Source organism: Equus caballus, chromosome 26 (assembly GCF_041296265.1).
Source record: "Equus caballus isolate H_3958 breed thoroughbred chromosome 26, TB-T2T, whole genome shotgun sequence".
NCBI classification, from domain to species: domain Eukaryota; kingdom Metazoa; phylum Chordata; class Mammalia; order Perissodactyla; family Equidae; genus Equus; species Equus caballus.
This window is the reverse complement of record NC_091709.1, coordinates 32821514-32840516: the sequence shown is the minus strand read 5'-3', so window position 1 is coordinate 32840516 and position 19003 is coordinate 32821514. Positions and strand designations below refer to the sequence as shown.

Genomic DNA, 19003 nt, shown 5'->3' with positions numbered 1-19003 from the left:
GCCTACTTTATTTTCCTTTCTGAGCATATAAGCCTGTGGAATGATTATGTCTAGAAACTTCAGCATGAAGGACACATTACAAATGTCGGGCAAAATAGACAAAGATCTGAAGATGCAATCTGTTAGAGTTCTAGACAGTGATTGTCTTTTCTCTTTAGCTTACATAAATGAAATTTTAAAAAAAGACAAAGTTTTAAGAGAAAAAAAATCATGCTTTCAATTCTCTCTAATGTCCCTCCTTTACAAGCCTGAACTGCAGTAAAGATAAAGTTGATGGCAGTTAGTATAGGTAAAGGACTTATTTGAATTGGATGGAGGTAGAAAAAGAAGAGAAATATTGTATTTGACGAAACCCACTGTTTACAGCTCTGTTAAAGTGTGGGCCTATGTACTGATTTACTTCTGATGAGTAAGAGCAAGTAACATACTCAAAAACATTTAACACAATTTATGCAATATGTGTGCATATATTTATTTATAGCTTCATCTGTACCACCAGAGAAATTATAATGGCTTTGCGAAGACCACAAATCTTTTTCGTACAAGTCAAAGTGTCTATTCCACGTGGCTTAGGAATATGTGTAAGCTTCCACATGGGAAAAAGATTTTCTGATACTCAAATGAAGAATCAAGCTTCAAAGAACCTACTGAAAAGTTTGACAAATATAAAAAAACACCACAAAATTTTGAATTCCAGTTTTAATGTCTACACATTTTATTTTGCAATATACTTTATCATTTTGTAATAGAGCTGTACAGAAGTTTCTGCCAAAGACCACAGGATTTAATATATGATTATACTATAGGTACAATGCATGTATGTATATATCTATATGTATATAAACATTTATTTCAAATTGCTGCCAGTTTACATATCCTACTAGATGCCCCAATGATTGACTATTGCTCTCACAGTGAAACTAAAGAGGTGCCAACTTTCTTGAAGCAAATTCCAAACCCCAGAATAGTGATTATATATTTGATTTATACAGTTTCTTTCTCCCAAAGTGTTCGTTTTAAATTAACTCCACATTGACGTGCGTGATCATGCTAACACTGACAGCACTAGGTTAGGCTGACTTTGTGTTAACGTCATCAAGAATGATAACAAAAAAAGAAAGAAAGAAAAGGAAACAAAAAGAAGCCTAACACAAGAAACCAACATTGCATTAAAATTCAGGTTATCGCATAATGTTGAACTAGGCTGTTCTTTCCCATAGGCCACGTGACGTGATACTTGAGGTCCATATATTGCCGCAGATCCCCTTTCGTCTGCATGCTGCACTGCATACGTCCCAAACCATGGCCCACAGGCTAGATTTGGCCCATTGCAATGTTTCATTTGGCTTGTACAATGTTTAAAACATTTTTGAGCCAACATCTTGAAATTGGAAGCTTTCACATAAAAATCCAGATTTCTGGCATCTCTCAAAAAATTAGGAGATCTGGGAACACTGGACTCACATTACCACATTGCAGTCTATGGCTGGCTGGGCAGCTGCTGCCCTCTTTAGACAGGCATGTGTTCTCCACGGTCCCACCAATTCCTGCTGCTTCACAACACTGACGGTGCCAGTTCCCACTTACTGCGCTTGCCGTTTCTCTTTTAGTAGAAAACAGTTCTCTCTACTGGTGTCTTTGTCAAAAGTAGGTAGAAACGTGGTAGAGTTAAATCTTTAAAGTAGACTGTTCTTTGTGGATTCTCTTCTCCTTTTCTCTCTCATGCGTTGAGGCCAATTTCTCTTCCCTCTCCCATGAAATTGAAGCAAGGATCTAAGAAACTGCTGACCTGTGGAAGTACTGGAAGTTTCTCAGAGGCATGTTTGCTGGCTTGAGATTTCTCCCAGAGACCAGATAAGATTGGGTTTGAGGAAAGTAGGAACGAAGGGGAGAATGGAGACACAAATAAGAGAGTGGGCCAGTTGGCTTCCAAACCACCGTCTATCATTCGCTTAGTGATGCTGGGACCTGGACTCTGCAAGCCACCTTTTGCTTGCCCTGTTAGGCTCTACCAGCAGAGAGTCCAGAGGGAGACTTGCAAGGCTGGAGGAAGCTGAAGGGACTTGCTCCTTCTTGTGGGTTCCTGTGGGCTTCTTGTTTGCTCGAAGCTCGTGTGAGCGTCACGCCAGCAATACTCCCTCACCTCGGCAGCAGCAATTCCTTCGTGACATGGCAGCTGCACACAGTTTGCAGTTTTTTCTACATTTACCAAACCAGCTTCATTGTGTGACGCCTTCCTCCCACCCGCATTTCCTCTTCAGAGGTCTAAGTCCCAGCTGTGGGGACCTCTCCTCCATGCTTCTAAATTTAAATAGAACTCTATTAAATATTCTACTCTATTTAAATACTCTATTAAAACTCTATTAAATATTTCAATTCTTCTCTAATTGATTTAGATTCAGTGTCATCCCAATAAAAATTCCATCACGTTTTTGTGTGCTTGCATTTTTGTGTATGTAACCTGATAGGATAATTCTAAAATTTATGCGAAGATGAGAAAGACCCAAGATAACCAAGATAATCATGCAGATGAATAAGGCGAGAAGACTGACCTTATGAGATATCAAGATTAGATATCAAAGTTTGAGTAATTCAGACAGCGGATTGTGAAAAATGTTACATTCTGAGCTGAGCTTGAGATGTTCCATTACCTATTTCTGTTTTGTTAGAAAGACCCCCAAAATTTTCAAGTCAAATTTGTTCAGTCTTCATTATTATTACAATGTTGAATCCAGGGGACATGAATATGGAGGAAAATCCTGAACTCACGTAATCCTCTTTGATTTCTACATTTCCTGATCAACAGAGATTATGACAATGAGCTTCTCAACTTCTTTTGGCTTTCTTGAAACGTCTTGGACAATGACGGAGGTGCTGAAACTAGAAACGAGCAAATGCTGTCAAAATAGGCATTAAAATCCTGAAATTAACAAAAAAAGATTTTGAACACTATGGATTGGTGAACTTGATGATCAACTTGAGACAAAGTACTCCAACAAAGTAATTAAAAGATATTTTTGGGGTCCTGTGGAAAAGCACAAGTGCTTGTGACAAGTGATTATGAATTCGTTTAGAACGAGGTTCTTCAAATTTCCCAAATTCATTTTTTTAACAAGGTGTCCAGGTTGATTGATGAGGAAAATGGTACAAGTATATAAGCCTGTTATGCTATAGAGATAATATCTTCTTGAAAAAAAGAGAAATATGGTCAGGATGATAACTTATTTAGGGGAATTTGTGAATCTTTGAGTGCTAGGTTGCACCTATAAAAATAATCAATATCAATATCTTTGACTGTCAGGAGGTCGCTGGCTAGGTGCAGCTGGTGTTTGAGATTATGCCTACTCAGCATTGTCCATGTGCTTAGGAAATACAGAGTTAACATGAACTTCGGCGGGTTAGCTAATATATTGGATAACAGAATTGAGATCTGGAATCAGGTAGAAATAAAGGACCAAGTTTAACAAGATGAAATGTAATAGGGATTAATGTAAATTGTTACGAGTTAAAAACTCAACTGAACAAATATAGAATGGACAATATGTGTCTTAACATTAATTTCTATGAAGAAGACTAGTGTTTTTTGCCAATCATGAGCTCATGACAAGTAAATGATGTAATATGTCTGCTTAAAACCATATTCAATCTTAGGTGTCCTAAGTAGACAGGTAGGCCAGAGTGTCAAGGAAGTGACAAGTATAGAGTAATATTGGTCCACAAGCCAATCTCACCTCATTCATCACACTTCATGTGGACATCACATTTGAAAGGTGATGCTGATAAACTGAAAAGTTTTCATGGAAAGTCACATAGAATAAAGAAGGGATTTGAAACCTAAAAATATTAAGAAAAATTGTACACATTTAGCTTAGAGGAAAGAAAACGTGGTATCATTTTAGGAGTTCTTATCAAATATTAAAGTATTTTTTCCAGTTTTCTAGGAGGAAAAATTAGGAACAATGGGAGGTAGATGTAGGGATGTCTCCTCTACAGATGGAAAAGTTTGCAATCATTAGAAATGTCCAAAAATTAAAGGGTTACCGTAGACGAGACTTTGGTTTCAAAGTGTTTGGGTTTTGAATGGTATGCCTCTAATATTATTTTTCTCCTAAGTCCTGTTGTTATTTTAGTTATTTAGAGCCAAATACTTGAATGAGATTATTTGAAATTTGTCTATACTACCCTACATTTGGCATGCACAGAAGTTGTGGAATCATAAACATAATTTTAAGCACCCTATAATTTCCAGGATTTTTGTATACTTGGCAGGAAATGGCTTGTTTTCACTCAAAGAGCTACCACTCAAAAGGTCAATGTCCCCATTTATTAAAAATTTGAGATATTTTAAGAGTTAATTTAATTTATTTCCATTTTGTGTTTGCCTTTCTCCCCCTCTCGATGTGCACTGGTGTACTGTCAGTAGCCCCAGGGTAAAGAGCTATTACAATCCAAGCCTATCTAGGAAGTTTGGCCTAAGATAATGTCATTTATGGTTAAGAAAGATCATTGTTGTGCTAAGTAATTTTTTGTGGTTGGCAGCCTTAAAGTTTGGGCTTGCTGGCTGCCTTTTGGATATTATATCATAAGTATGGATGAGTTGCAGTACAAACACTGAAAAACCTTCAGTATGCTTTGTCCAAAGAAAAGAACAGCCATCCAAGTTATGAAGAGGTACATCTCAAGTATTCTGACTTCTTGAGTTTTTTGTTTTTTGTCTTTGCTCTCCAGTTATAATTTTTCATGGTGTTGTAACCTGCCAGTGTCAATAAATTTGTGTTTTCTGGTAGGATACTTGAGTTGAGATTTTTCTCCTCCGACATGAAGTCAGAGCATTGAGTTACAAACCTATGCATTGGATCTTTGTAGTAGAGAAAGCTGATTCCTCCCGGAAGTCACCCCTGGCATAATTTAGATACGACAGGACTAATGCCTTTTTGGATAAACAGTTAATTTCCTATTATTCAGGAGCTGATCTTGCAAGTTGTATATCATTCAGATTTTTAGCCTTTCCTTTTTTGAGATTTTGCTGTCAACTCTTGACTGTCTCTATATCTTTATATTTAGACTACCTAAGCAGGAATAAGACATTGATCATTTAAATTTGAAAATTTCAGCAAATGAAAAGTTTATGCAATATGCAAACATATGCAAAAATATGCTGGGGTATGAAAGCAATTTATTGAGCATCAGGAAATGTCATCAGCAAAAAATGTTAATTGATCCAAGCCACTTAAAATGAATCTTGATAAAAGCTAATACTTGCTGTGCACTTACCATGAGCCAGGCATTTCATGTCGCTAATACTTGCAGTAGACAGAATATGTTTTCTTGTTTTTCAGCTGGAGAAGTTAAGACTCTGAAAGGTATATAATTTGCTGGAGATCACACACTGGTCAAATAGGAGAGCTAGGATTTGAACCTAAGTTTTTCTTACACTGAAGTCCTTGTATCATATTTCCTCTGGACAATGGACTTACCTTGCTTTGTATTTTAAAGAATTAGCAGTGATGTGGACTGTCTGTCTGTCTCCTCTTGTTGAATGGTTAGCATGTCTTTGGTTGTGTGAAGGATAGTCACATTAGTGGAAGCATGATGTCATCATTTTTATTTGGAAGTTAAAGATGGTAATAGTAATGGGATGGATGCTGAATTAATGAATTAACAAGGGTATTGTAAGGACTGCGCTGGATGGGTTGTTTTCAGCTTGGTACCATCGCCAACAGGCCCTTCTAAGGCAGAGAACCACATTTCCATGAATCCCCCTCTTTGTGTGGTTCTGGGTTAAAATTTGTGAATGAGAGGAACTTGAGTGAGATTTGGAGGGTGGAAGAGAAATGGAAGCGGTTATCCTGGGAAGGTCCTGATGGTTAGATGCGGCTGGCTTCTAGACCTTTCCACAAGCTTCCACTTAGTGGTTCTGGCACTTTCTTGGACTTCCCCAGATTATGATTTCTCTAGGTTGTGGCAGAGGAAGTGGTTTCTAGACCTCTCTGCAAGGTCCCACTTCATGGTTGTGGCAGTTTCCTGAACTTCCCAGGCATAAATGGCTTTTTCTCCCTCACCAGTTGAGAGATTGTCCGGCCACCATCTTCTAAAACCTTCAGTGCTGCATCCTCTCATATTTATGTAGCCTTAATTTCTATTTCCATCCATTTTCTCCATAATGTTGATATTGACTTTGTTTTCCTGATCAAGTCCAGACTGGTATATAAATGTGACTTATCATACATTTAAATAGACTGTAATCATGTGCTAATTTTCCATTTTGGTTTAGGCGTGAGCAGTAAGATAGGAAAAATATCAATGCAAAACTGGAAGCAATGAAAGGCTTAGAAGGATCAAAAGTTGAAAAAAGTCCTACTAATTGTACTTATTCCTTCTATAATAGCACATATTTCACAGCATGGATATAGTACTCAATTTTATTTTGTTCAGGAAACATTGACTGAGTAGCCACTATGTAAAGCTGTGAGCTGGATGTGCTGGGAAATTCACACAGAGCAGATACTTATTGAGAGCTTACTATGTTTCAGATGTTTAGATCTTCAGTTTACACCACAAGTCCATCAGGTAGATATTATTATCCTTATCTTACAGATGTGAAATTCAGGCCTAGCGAGAATGAGTAACCTGGCAGAGGTCACAGAATGGTTTAAATACTTAAGCTACTGTTTTGATCTGTCTGAATTATCTTAAGGGACTATCATATGTTGTTGGTATGTTAGGCTGCGGAAGTTCTAGTCATAACATGGTTAGATTATATTTGGTACATAATTTGTCCTTAGTTGGCCTCTGTATTCTCAAATGTATTAGAAGTATGCCACCCAAAGTTGTGAGGAAAGAATAAAGTAAATACACAATGCTATTTTTAAGAGTTTAAGTAAGTTACACTTGAGAGCTTTTGGCTGTGTATTACAGAAAAGCTCCGTTTAAATAGACAAACAAAAAGGACATTTATTTTCTTCCATTTCTGGCAATCCAAAGGGTAAAGTGGGCTCCAGCGATAATGAACAGCAGTTCAATGGAGGTATCGAAAATTCAGGTTCTTTCAGTAGCTCTGCTCTGTCACTCTTGATCTTAAGACCAGTTCTCCTCAGGGGAGCAAGATGGCTCTCTGTGACAACTGGGACTTCGTGTTTCTTGTTCAAGCCTAGCAGGAGAAAGAGAGAGACTAAGCCTTTCTCTCCAGTTTGATTGGGCCAACTTAGATCGCGGGATCATCCTGGGACCAACATCACTTTCCTGGGCAATGACATGCCCACGATTGGTTTAAGCTAATCAGGATTTTGCCAGTGATGAAGATAGGGTGACTGCCTGAATAAAATCAGGGTTCTGATAGGAAAGAAGGAATACTTGTTGTGTAGGTAATCATCAGTATCTATGCTAATTACCTAACATTCATTTTAATAAAATTAGTAAACATATTTTGCATTTTAAGATCTTAGGGAACCAAAACTATCATGTGAATAATTCTTGAAATAATAAAAAGCTTTACCTTAATAGGAAAAAATGTAGTGAAGCAACCTCAGAATCACAGTTATTCAAATCAAATTCAAAGATCCTAAATCACAGAAATGTGGTAATTTAATTTTCTACCCCAAGCTAAAGAAAAATTTATGAGACAGGCATAATGTGGTATGCTGTGGGCTGTTGGAATCTGAACAAGTTGTCTTACTTGATTTTCACATTTTAACATGTTTTTCTCCTCGTTCCCACCTACTCCTTTTCTTTAAATTCCTATTAGATTTTTCTTTTTTGCAAAATAATGGCACATTAGTAAATGGCAGACCTCATTTCCTATTTCTCTGTAATGACATTAGCAGAGATCCTTTGGGATGATTGACGTTAAAAAAACGTCCAGAGAAAATGATGTGTTTGAAAGAGCATGGTCTGATCTTCATGATAATGCTCTGTGTAAGATATTATATCAATTTGGTAATTGTACAGTGCAGACAAAAGTGAAATCTATTATTTTGATAAGTATTCACTTTGATTTGGCTCAGATTGCAACTTGCAGTTAAAAATTCATAGGTGATCATCCATTCAAGTGACAATGGTTATAAGTTAAATAACACTACTTATATCAATTGTATGCATAAGACGTGTGACACTTTCTATTTTGTTCAAAGTACCCTATTTTTAGCAAACTACACTTTCATCTATCTCCCTAAAAGCCTTAATTCAGTTCAACATAAGCAGAATACTTTTTATAGTTTTTCTTCTAAATCACTCTTCTGGTAGATTCCTATTATAGCTAAGTTCAAAAGTACAGTCATTTATTAAATTGCTATATTCCTTATTCATAATTTGCATGAAATCAAGGTAGGGGTCGGGAAAGAAATACCTCTAACTGTGAAGTAGATCCTTATTCAATTTTAAAAGTACTGGTATTTGACAGTTGGCAAAGCATTTATTGGAGCAGAAAACTATGCACTTTGGCACAATTTATGTTTACTTTCAGAATGGAATGTAGTCCCAACTATACTCCTGAATAGAATTTACTCAATCTGTAGAAATAATAATTACACAACTTGAACTATGGTCTACCCTCTTCTTGACAGTATTTTTGACACTTTTAACTTCCTTCTTCTCTCAGCGAATCACTTCTGACATAATACTCTCTTCTGATTTCCCTCCTACTACTCTGCACCCCTCTTTATACCCTTCACTGGCTCTTATTTGCTCTCTCACACCTCAAATGAATTCATTCCCTAAGGTCCTCTTCTACTTATTGTCCCTGCCCTCCTCTCCTCAACCTTCTGTTTCCTCCATGCCTATAATAATTTGTAAGATCAAGGTTGAACTGAATGATCTCGAAAGTCACTTCTCCCTCTAAAGTTCTGTGCTTCTTAGACTCATCAACTCAACTCAATCATTCATTCAACAAGTACTGAATACCTTCTCTGTGCAATGTACCATGTCAGATGCTAGAGATACAATCAATGGTGGGCCCCGCCCTCAGGGAGCTTACAAACTAATGGCAGGGACAGACATTTATAAATGACCACATAGCTCTATTCCTGCAATGAAATAGCTATCTCTATGGAACCAAAACACTCCACATTTTTCATGCTTTTTGCCACAGAACCACCTCTGACACAATTAGGTCTAACTTTCAGGATCTTCTTATTGGAAAGTGAGTCAAATGCTTTATTTCAAAAAAGTCTTTACATATGGAAAGTTTGCTTGAGCATTTTGGTAGTGTCAAAAGATGAAATGGATTATTTTTTACGCTGCTATCATAATCTTTCAAGTTCCCAACCCCTTGCCCCTGCCTTTAATGGGTAGGTGTGGAGGAGATACAGAGAAGAGGAAGTATAAAACACCATTAAGGCGTCTTCATCCCTGCTGATAAATTCAGCCTTGAATAGTGATTTGCATTCTAATTTCATTATTAAGCTCTCAGTCTCTTGTGGAGTAAATATTCATGCATATTCCAGAATCACTGTACTCTGTTACTGTCTTCTGTGTAGCTTCAAGGAACCTGATAGAGAAGAAGGGAAGGCCTGTCTTTCTTCTCAATCACTCTCTTGTTCTTGCCCTGCATGTCTGTGTATGTTCTGGGAAATGCCCAGGGCATCCCATGCCTGAGTGGAAAGAATTGATGGAGAGCCTTTTGTATGGGTCTTTGCCATCAGCACGGTGTATGTGAGCATGTGGTTGTGGTATCTATTCACTCCACGTGGGAGCTGTGCAGTGTGGGCTTCTATAGCCCCCAACTCTCACCCCTGAGATGTTTTTATAGGCAATGAACAGTGCTAGCCTCTGTTCCCTCTGCTGTAATGCCAAGGCATGGTGAACCACAGGGAGCTGGAGTTGGGTGGGGTTTGTGGCTGAGCTCTCAGAGTCACCCCAATGCTACCTTCTGTACCATCTTCTGGGCCTACCTTAGCCCATCCCCAGAATCTTAAGTACCTTTTTAATTCCCTTCCAATACCCTTGGTGGGAAAATAAAAACAAGATCTGCACCATATTTCAGAGACACCCTCTATGGAAGATTGTACTTTCCAAAGATGGCTGTTATAGTATCTCGCACCCTCGTGTTTTTCTTCAATATGACCTTACCCTCATCAAGAAGAGAAGCCTATTTCCCTTTTTCTTGGATCTAGGCTGGCCTAAGTGACTTACTTGACCAAAAGAATGAATTAGAAGGAGTGTTCTATGACTTCTGAGGCTAGTTTATGAGAAGTCTTGCAGCTCCTGCCGGGAATGCTTGCTCTTGGACCAGTCCTTCTCAGACTTCCCACACCCTAACCAATTCTGTGAGAAGCCCAAGTCACATGGAGAGGCTACATGCAGGTGCTCTCGTTGATAGCCCTGGATGTGCCCCAAGCTGACACTCAGCGTCAATTCTTAACCATATGAGGGAGTCATTTTCTACACTTGGCCCATGAACCTTCAGAGATCTCCAGATCCAGCTGCTACTTGACTGGTACTACATGAGAAATACCAAGACTGACCATCCACCTGAACTCACTCAACTGATAGAACTATGGAGATAACATGGTTATGTTAAGCCACTAAGTTTTGGGGTCGATTGTTCCACAGGAATAGATAACTGGAACACCCTCACAACCTTATGGGAGAGTCTGTTGGGTCAAGATTTGGAGGAGGAAGGACAAGTTCAATGTTCCCCTTCCTCTCTGATTTCCCCCCAAACCCAAGGAGGAGTTAAGAAAGAGGCAACTGCCTCCTCATATCTTCCTCTCTCTCTCCCTAGTTATCTATGAAGAAAGGGATAGGGCATGGTGTCCTTCAGGATATGCTTGAACGCATCAACCAGCTTACTGTTTATGGGGTATCTATCAGGACATCAGGCTTTCCGTGGGGCAAGATGTGGAGTCGGGGAACACTTAACACTTTCTCTTCGTAGTCATCCTTAGGTTACCCATATTATAATGATACAGACAGACAGCAAACTTCCATAAGTACATGCTGAAGGTTCTTTCTTGAGATAAAGGTATTTTATCAAGAGACCCAATCATCCTTTAGTTTAGTGATTCTCAACTTTACTGTGAATTAGAATCACCTGGGAAATTTGTTTAAAACTTCTGAATCTCAGCTCTATCTTTCAGAAAGTCTGAATTTGTGGGTCTATGGTGGGAACCAGGAATTTGCATTGTGAAAAAGTAGCCCAGGTGACTTTATGCAGAAATTCAAGGGGTCACACCATTCAAAACACTTTTTGACCCTTTCTTCTTTGAAATTTGTGTCATTTTTTCTGAATCCCTAAACATTTTTAACTGTCTCTGAAACTTTTTAGTTATTCTTAGCTTGTGTTAGGCAGCCTTTAACTGAAGAGGATCTTGGACAAAAATTGACAGTGAGATCAATGAAAGAATTCAAATATATTTAGAGAAGAAGGCATTCACTAGAAATCAGAGACTGGGACCAGCGCCATGGCCTAGTGGTTAAGTTCACTCGCTCCGCTTCAGCAGCCCAGGGTTTCACTGGTTCGGATCCTGGGTTCAGACATGGCACCGTTCATCAAGCCATGCTGAGGCGGCATCCCACATACTACAACCAGAGGCACTCACAACTACAATATACAACTGTGTACTGGGGGTTTTGGGGGAGAAGAAGAAGAAAAAAGAAGATTGGCAACAGATGTTAGCTCAGGTGCCAATCTTTAAGAAGAGAAAAGAAATCAGAGACTGACTGAAGATAAGCTGGATTCATAGAATATCAAGAGAAGTCTTATCTGAGACCCTCCCTAAACTAATTTCCCAATGTAGACTTGTGAGTGCACGTAGTCAGTAGAAGGTCAGTGCAGCATGGAATATTAGAAAAGGAATCTGGCTGGAAAGTTTGCCCTATCTCCAGCACTCCCAAGGGGAGAACAAGTAGATTACCCGCCTGGTCTTGTAGACTCACTCCTCAGGCTTCCAGACTAGGAGGAGAAGGCTCTGTAGCATCCTTGATGAGGGCACTCCCACCCAAGGGTATGCACATTCAGTTTCATTCCTTTAATTCACCAAAAGGCCTTCAGATTTGTGGTTTGGCTCCCTGAGGCCAAGTCTCCGGGGCCCATAGCTGTGACCTCAGTCTGGAGAGGCTTTGGAGCTCAAATGCCAATCTCTCACCACATTAGTAAAATTGTGGAGCGAGGCAATGTTTGTACCTTTCTAAGGAAGTAAAAAATTAGATTTCCAGTGTTTTACGTTGCCTGCTCATCATAAGCACCAGAACAAATTATAGATTCACTGAGAAATAATTATTAAAATAAGGAGTTGATCTACCTGTTTCTAGGATTTAACTTTCACAAAGAGAACTAAGATTCTATAAGTTGTTCAGGTCGTTGGAATGTAGTCATAATTTAATACTTTCTTCTGTGATATCTTTTGTCATTAACTCATCCAATTCAGGAGAAGGGAGAAACATAAGCAGAGAGAAAGAGCTGATTCCTGTGGCTGAGACTTGAGACTGGCTAGATGTTTACAAAATGAATTTCCACTGATTCCTGGGCATGCAATTCCCAGCTTTCTTGGCAGTGAGCAAAAAGGGTGTGTTGAATTTGCAGCAATGGAATTTGGATGTTAGTGCTACATACAACTTCAAGGCTTGACTCATGGAGTCTTATCAAATGCAGTCCTCTATGCTCTTGCCCCATCATTGGCTCTCATCTCATCACTGGCTTAATGCAGAGAAGGATGAATCCTTGGAAAGTGGCACTACCATAAGACGGCAGGAAAATGCATCCCTGAATGACTCCGTGGAGCATAGCTCCTTGCTGATCTCATTTGATTGTGATGTGAGGAAGCAACAAACTCTTAATGCATTTGTCCAACGAGATTTTGGGGTTGTTATAGCATTTAGTGCATCCTAATACAACTTCTGAAGATGATCTACTTACTAACAAGTCAGAGGACATGACTTTTTGAGCATGATATTTCCTATGACCCCCAACATATGGTCTTGAGTCCCATGTTACCCGTCTCTGGAATTCAGAACTATCTGGGCACATTTGCCTAATTGATGTGGCAGATACAACAGAGGTCTATTTGCAATAGACACTGTTGAATCTCCTGGGAGAGAATTTTTCCTCAGGGACAGAGATCCAGGAAGATAAGCTTGGCCTGATAATAAAGCAGTGCTTGTATGAGAGAAGTGGTTGCTCTGAACATGGCTTACTGTTTGTTTGTTTTTAGATTCATCCCTGGCCCAGGTCCAGCTGCCTGGGTATTAGGGAGAGAAAGGCTTGGTAATAAAAGCTGAAGTTGTGTAATCCATATTTCTTTGCTGCACTTGTGTGTAAAAACCACAATGTTTATTTTTCTAAGTTAGATAAATCAGTTTCAGTTCCTTTTCAACAGGGTTTGTAGGATTTTCAAACTTGATCATGTTTTGGTGGTTGTCCATGCCACCCTAGGGTCTTTAGAGCACCCAACAGACTTTCCCCATCTAGAAGATTGAGACAAAGATCCTCTGGCCTTTGGTCCATCATTGTATATTCTGAGATGGTCATTATTTAAGGTCATCTCCTCCATCAGGAAGTGGGTGTCTCTGTGCTCTGTGTAGGAAGACTTCTAAGTGGTCAGTTCTCACACCTTTATCTAGCCCTTTCTCAGAGGTCCTACTGCCCTTGAGTAAGGTTGCTAAGGGGAGACATAATTCCCATTCCTTGAGAAGACTGTCATCACTGACTTCTTTCTAACTCAGAGAAGCCACCCTGGGGATTGGGGCACTCAATTCAGCTGAAAACATCACCTTCCATCCCTCTTCCTGGCTTACTCTGTCTTTGTGGCTCCGAAATAAAAAAGCTGTGCACTCTCCTCTGGAGTGATGCTAGAAGGAAAGGTTAGACCTTTAAAGATACAAATGCTAGCATCTTCTATCCGGAGTGAAAGTGGGGGAAGGAGGAGATTTTTATTCCTTCATAAGTCTACATCATCAAAAACAAAACAAAAATGCTAAAAGCAAAAAAACAAAACAAAACCAAAACCAAAAAGAAAGCCAAAGAAAAACAATAACAAATAAGTTTTTCTTCTCAATAGTACATTCTGTTAAAACTATTTTCACTAAAATGTATAACATTTGGAGGGACAGTATAAATCCTTTAGTATCCACCTGAGAGTATCAAAGAAATGGAGCTACATTTTCCTCTGCTCTGCATCAGAACACCATATATATTTGGCACTGTAGTTGTTCTTGGTAGCAGCTATAATTTCCAGCAGAACTGACAGAGGTGTCAAGTAGAAGCTGAAATGTTAATTGAAAATGGAGTTTCCAAGAACAAAAGGTGGGGGTGCTAAAGAATGGCATATTACTTAAATCAGAAGGCAGCTGGGGCAGGTAAAAAAGAAATGTTTGATGAACACCAAGTAAGTCCTAGCTGACTTGGTTTGTTTTTGAGCCCACATGGGACACCTAGAAAGGACTCCCAGAAGTAGTTGGTGGTGGCAGTGATGAGAGGAGACTTTGCAGGTAGCCATATTTCTGCAAAAGCAGGGATGAGAGATACATGAATTACATTTAGAGTGAAAATGTTTCCATTGGATGGTGGCAGCTCTTCATCCCACCATAGCCCCATTTTAATTGTTTCCAGGGTCTACCTGTTGATTCCACCCTTTCTCAAACTCAGTGAATCATTTCATAAATTGCTTCCTTTCTGGATACCTGAAAAATTTAGAAATAGTCATGTCGTTGTTCACACTGTGAGCTCCAGCCTCAAATGGCCTGGTAGCTTTTGCTCTTGCTGCCCTGGAAACCCTGAGACCACTGTGTGAAAGAGCCCAATCTAGCCTGCTGGTGGATGTGAGGCCACATGGAGTAGAAACAAGGAACTGTGGCAGCCAGCTTCCAACCATCGTGTGAGTGAGGCCCTCCTGGATCATCTAGCTGCCAGCCAACTTGCCAGCTGACCCCAGAGATATGTGAGAGCCAAGTAGAATCAGCTGTGCTGGCTAAATAGTCATTCTTTTAAACCTCTATGTTTTGGAGTAGTTTGTCATGCAGGATGAACTAACAGATAAACCACTAAAATCGTGAAGATAGAAAATCTGTACAGACCTATAACTAGTAAGGAGGTTGAACCAGTAATCAAATACCTCCCTACAAAGGAAAGCTCAGGAGTAGATGGCTTCACTGGTGAATTCTATCAAATATTTAAAGAAGAATTATCAGTAATTCTTCTCAAACTCTTTCAGAAAATGAAGAGGAGGGCTTACTTCCAAACTCCTTGTTTTTCTTTGAGGAAGATTAGCCCTGAGCTAACATCTGTGCCCATTTTCCTCTACTTTATATGTGGGACGCCTACCACAGCATGGCTTGCCAAGTGGTGCCATGTCTGTACCCGGGATCCGAACCAGCGAACCCTGGGCAGCTGAAGTGGAACATGAGAACCTAACCACCGCACCACTGGGCCAGCCCCCAAACTCATTTTTTGACGCCAGCATTTCCCTGATACCAAAGCCAGAAAAAGACACTACAAGAAAAGAAAATTATAGGCCAACTTCCCTGATGAACATAGGTGTAAAAATCTTCAACAAAATACTAGCAAACTGAATTCAACTATCCACTTAAAAAGACCATACACAATGACTATGTGGGATTTATCCCTGGAATGCAAGGATGGTTCAACACATGCAAATCAGTAAATGTGATATACTACATTAACGTTACAAAACCCACATGATCATCTTGATGCAGAAAAAAAATTTGACAAAAAATAAAATTAACAAAACAAATTGTACATTTCCTTTCCTCTGCTTAAAATCCTAAATTACACCTGCTGTAAATAGGGCCCTCAAGATCTGTTCCCTTCTGACCTGTCTAGGCTTATCTCTTATGAATCTCTCCTTCATAGTTTCCTCTCTAGCAATGTGGAAACACTTTAATTCTCCATGTGCACCATGCTCCTCCTTCCTGTCCCTTTGCTCTCCTTCTACCTCCTTTTCACAAAGCTGCCTTCTACTCTTCCTTCAAATCACAGATCAGATTCCACCTTCTCCAGGAAGACTGATGGGTTGGATGCCTCTGTGTTCTCGTGAATCATATAGCTATTACTGCACTTAAGACTTTCTTTTAAAATACTTATGTTCATACTCCCTAAGTAGACTGTGAACTTCTTTGAAGTAAAGATTGTGTCTTATTCTTCTTGTATTCCACTGTCTAGTGCATTGCCTGCCTTTTGAATAAACTCATGTTCCAGGTTTCAGGAATGTAAAAATAAATAAAATATGGCACGAAATAGCACCCAAAGTTTGCGGCTACTTTTTGCCTTGTAGAGATCAATAATAAACACCTATGGTTTTTGATCTTTTCATTTCTATGTCTATGAATTCTATTTCTCTCCTACCCAAGAAGTTGCTTTCTAATTGATATGAATGTTATTGATGCAAAGCAAATTAAAAGCAAGAACACAGAGATCTTTTTTTCTACTCGCAGCAATTTTAAACCATAATGCTTATATTAAAATGCTTCAAAATGAAAGACTTGATGGTGGTGGGGGGTAAAACTGATGTCTTTTGTTTTTATAATTCTGGACTCACAATTGATGTGTTCATCTAGCTTGGCTTCCCAGACAAGGGAATTCTACAATTGGTTTTAAGGTTCACAGCTACCTAACCATACAAACCCACCCAGCAAGGAGGCTTGTCAGCTTTCAAAATTTATGAGCTGTGAATGTGAGTTTTTAATTAATTAATTAATTAATTTTTTAAGATTGGCCCTGAGCTAACATCTGTTGTCAAGCTTTTTTCTTCTTCTTCTCTCCAAGGTCCCGTAGTACATAGTTGTATATTCTTGGTGTAGGTCCTTCTAGTTCTGCTATGTGGGACACCACCTCCATATGGCCTAATGAGTGGTGCTAGGTCTGTACCCCGGATCTGAACCGGCGAAACCCTGGGCCGCCAAAGGAGAGCATGTGAACTTAACCACTCAGCCTCAGGCCAGCCCCTGAACACAAGTTTTGACTGAAATCTTCTGCTAACCTCAGACAGAGGAGCAAGGCATTTGTGTGGCATGAGAGGAGGTTTATGGCACCTAGATGAAAAATATTACACATATCATGATGGGATTCTCAGGTCTCTTGAGAGCAACACCCTGAAGTTCATGTTTTGTTTCTTTTTTATTTATTTATTTTTTCTTTCTGGTAAGTGCCAAGGCAACTGCCCTCTATTATATTAGTGAAAAAAAAAATTGCGTATCAAAACTATGTGTTGATATTTTTGACTCATTGTGCGTCAAAATTCACCCAAATGATAACCTATGAACACATCAATAGGAATGAAGGTGGGAGAGAAGAGGGAATCCAATGAAAACAAGAGAAATTAAAATCTCTCAAGATCATCATTCTAATATCATTAGAAAATGAGTAAGATAAGCACATAACGTACGTACCCACTTCGCCCACAAAATTGTGGCAAGGCTGAGTCAGTCTACATACAGAAAAAGATATGAACATTCTGCTTGGAAATCCAGTCTGCAAACAAAGAGAGGAAATGACTTAGCAGGAGATTCGCATTTGAACTACTCAATCAACTCCAAGAACAGCAAGGCAGGCTGAACTACCTGGAGATGCCGCTGCCTTTCCTTTTAGAAATCATTGGATAATCGTTATGCCATATTTTGAAAGTTTGCTTAGGATTTCAAGTTTCTCTGTGGGGTTCCTGTCATGTGGCTTCTAAGCAAAATTATGCCAGTGGTGATTTTGGAAATGCAGTTTTGAAAATGCTGATGACATGTGATGCTGTGCTGGGGACTTGGGTAAAAGTGACCGTCAGACTCTGTCCTGCTTACAAATGGGCAGTGCTCATTTGGATGGAGCCTCATAGCACAGATAATTGAATAAAATCATGAAGTCAAAATGAGAATGGGCAACAAGTTGCATATATTATCATTCAAATGAAATTGTTTTTTCCTACTGCAATACGGATTTAACTCAGGAGAAAGATGTGATATTTAAAAAAGTTTTTTCCTGAATCTCTTTGAGCTCGGACAGGTCACAACTGCCAAATTACGGCAGTGGGAGTAAGGGCACATAGGTTGAGAAGGGGAGGACTGGCCATTTGCAATCAGACAGGCCTGCTCCAAGAAGCTAATTTTATGAAATAGAAGCAAAAGTAAAAGCATAATTTGGTGCCTCAAGGGAAAGCCTAGTTTCATGGCTTTCTATTCTGTCCAACAGGGCTTCATTTTCAGTTTCGACACCAGTCAGAAAGCTGCTCATTCTGCAAGAAAGCAAACTAGAGCTCCTGCCCTCTCTAGAGAAGCATGGGACGGGCATGTGCAGAAAACTGTCCACATGTGACCTATGGCTAAAGAATAGTATCTGGCATCAGTCACAATGAGAAATCCTTCCTGGCAAAAGTGGTAAAAAGTTAAACAATGAACCATTATTAATGGAGCATTTGGAGCAGTCTCTATTTACTGAAGATAATTAGTGCATCAGAAAAGGCCATGTAAAAAATAAAAGAAAATACTGATAAAAATCCTGAGTGAAGGAACTGTAGCCAGAGGAGTAAGAACAGTGTGGATAAGGGTCCCTACTAGTTTCTCTCTTTAGTGGAACTAGCCCTTTAGTAAAGTAATGCAACATGGTGGTCTGGGCTGTATGTCCGCCCAATATGGTAACCACTGGACATATGTGGCTATTAAATTTAATTTAAATTAATGAAAACCAGACAATATAAAAAATCTGTTCCTCCAGCACACTCACCACATTTCAAGGACTCAGTTGCCCTGCGTGCCCAGTAGCTAGTGTCAACAGCACAGACAGAGGAGTTCCATTATTGCGGAAAGTTCCATTGGACAGCACTGGAAGAGCATCGTCAAGGGAACCTGAGATTGAATCTCGGATGTGCAGCTTGGTAATTGTGTGCCTCTGCTTCCTCATATTTAAAGTAGGGCAAAGTAATAGTACCTGTCTCCTGAAGTTGCTGGGAGAACTAATAAAAGGATTTTAAAAAAATGAAGTGTGTTGATCTGTGCCTGGCACATAGTAAGTGCAATATCAATAGTTCTTAAGTGAGTGGGTGCCTACTGCCTATATTCCATAGTTTGC

At 39.3% G+C, this 19003-nt stretch overlaps 1 long non-coding RNA gene across 1 annotated transcript; it reads right to left on the bottom strand.

Annotated features, from left to right (window-relative positions):
* Positions 1–6870: 6870 nt before the first annotated feature.
* Positions 6871–18741, bottom strand: LOC102148879 (uncharacterized). The gene is made up of 3 exons (XR_289561.4): positions 18659–18741; positions 17341–17422; positions 6871–7150 (listed from the first exon to the last, which is right to left on the bottom strand). It is a non-coding gene; the product is annotated as an uncharacterized lncRNA (long non-coding RNA).
* Between the last annotated feature and the right edge of the window lie 262 nt (positions 18742–19003).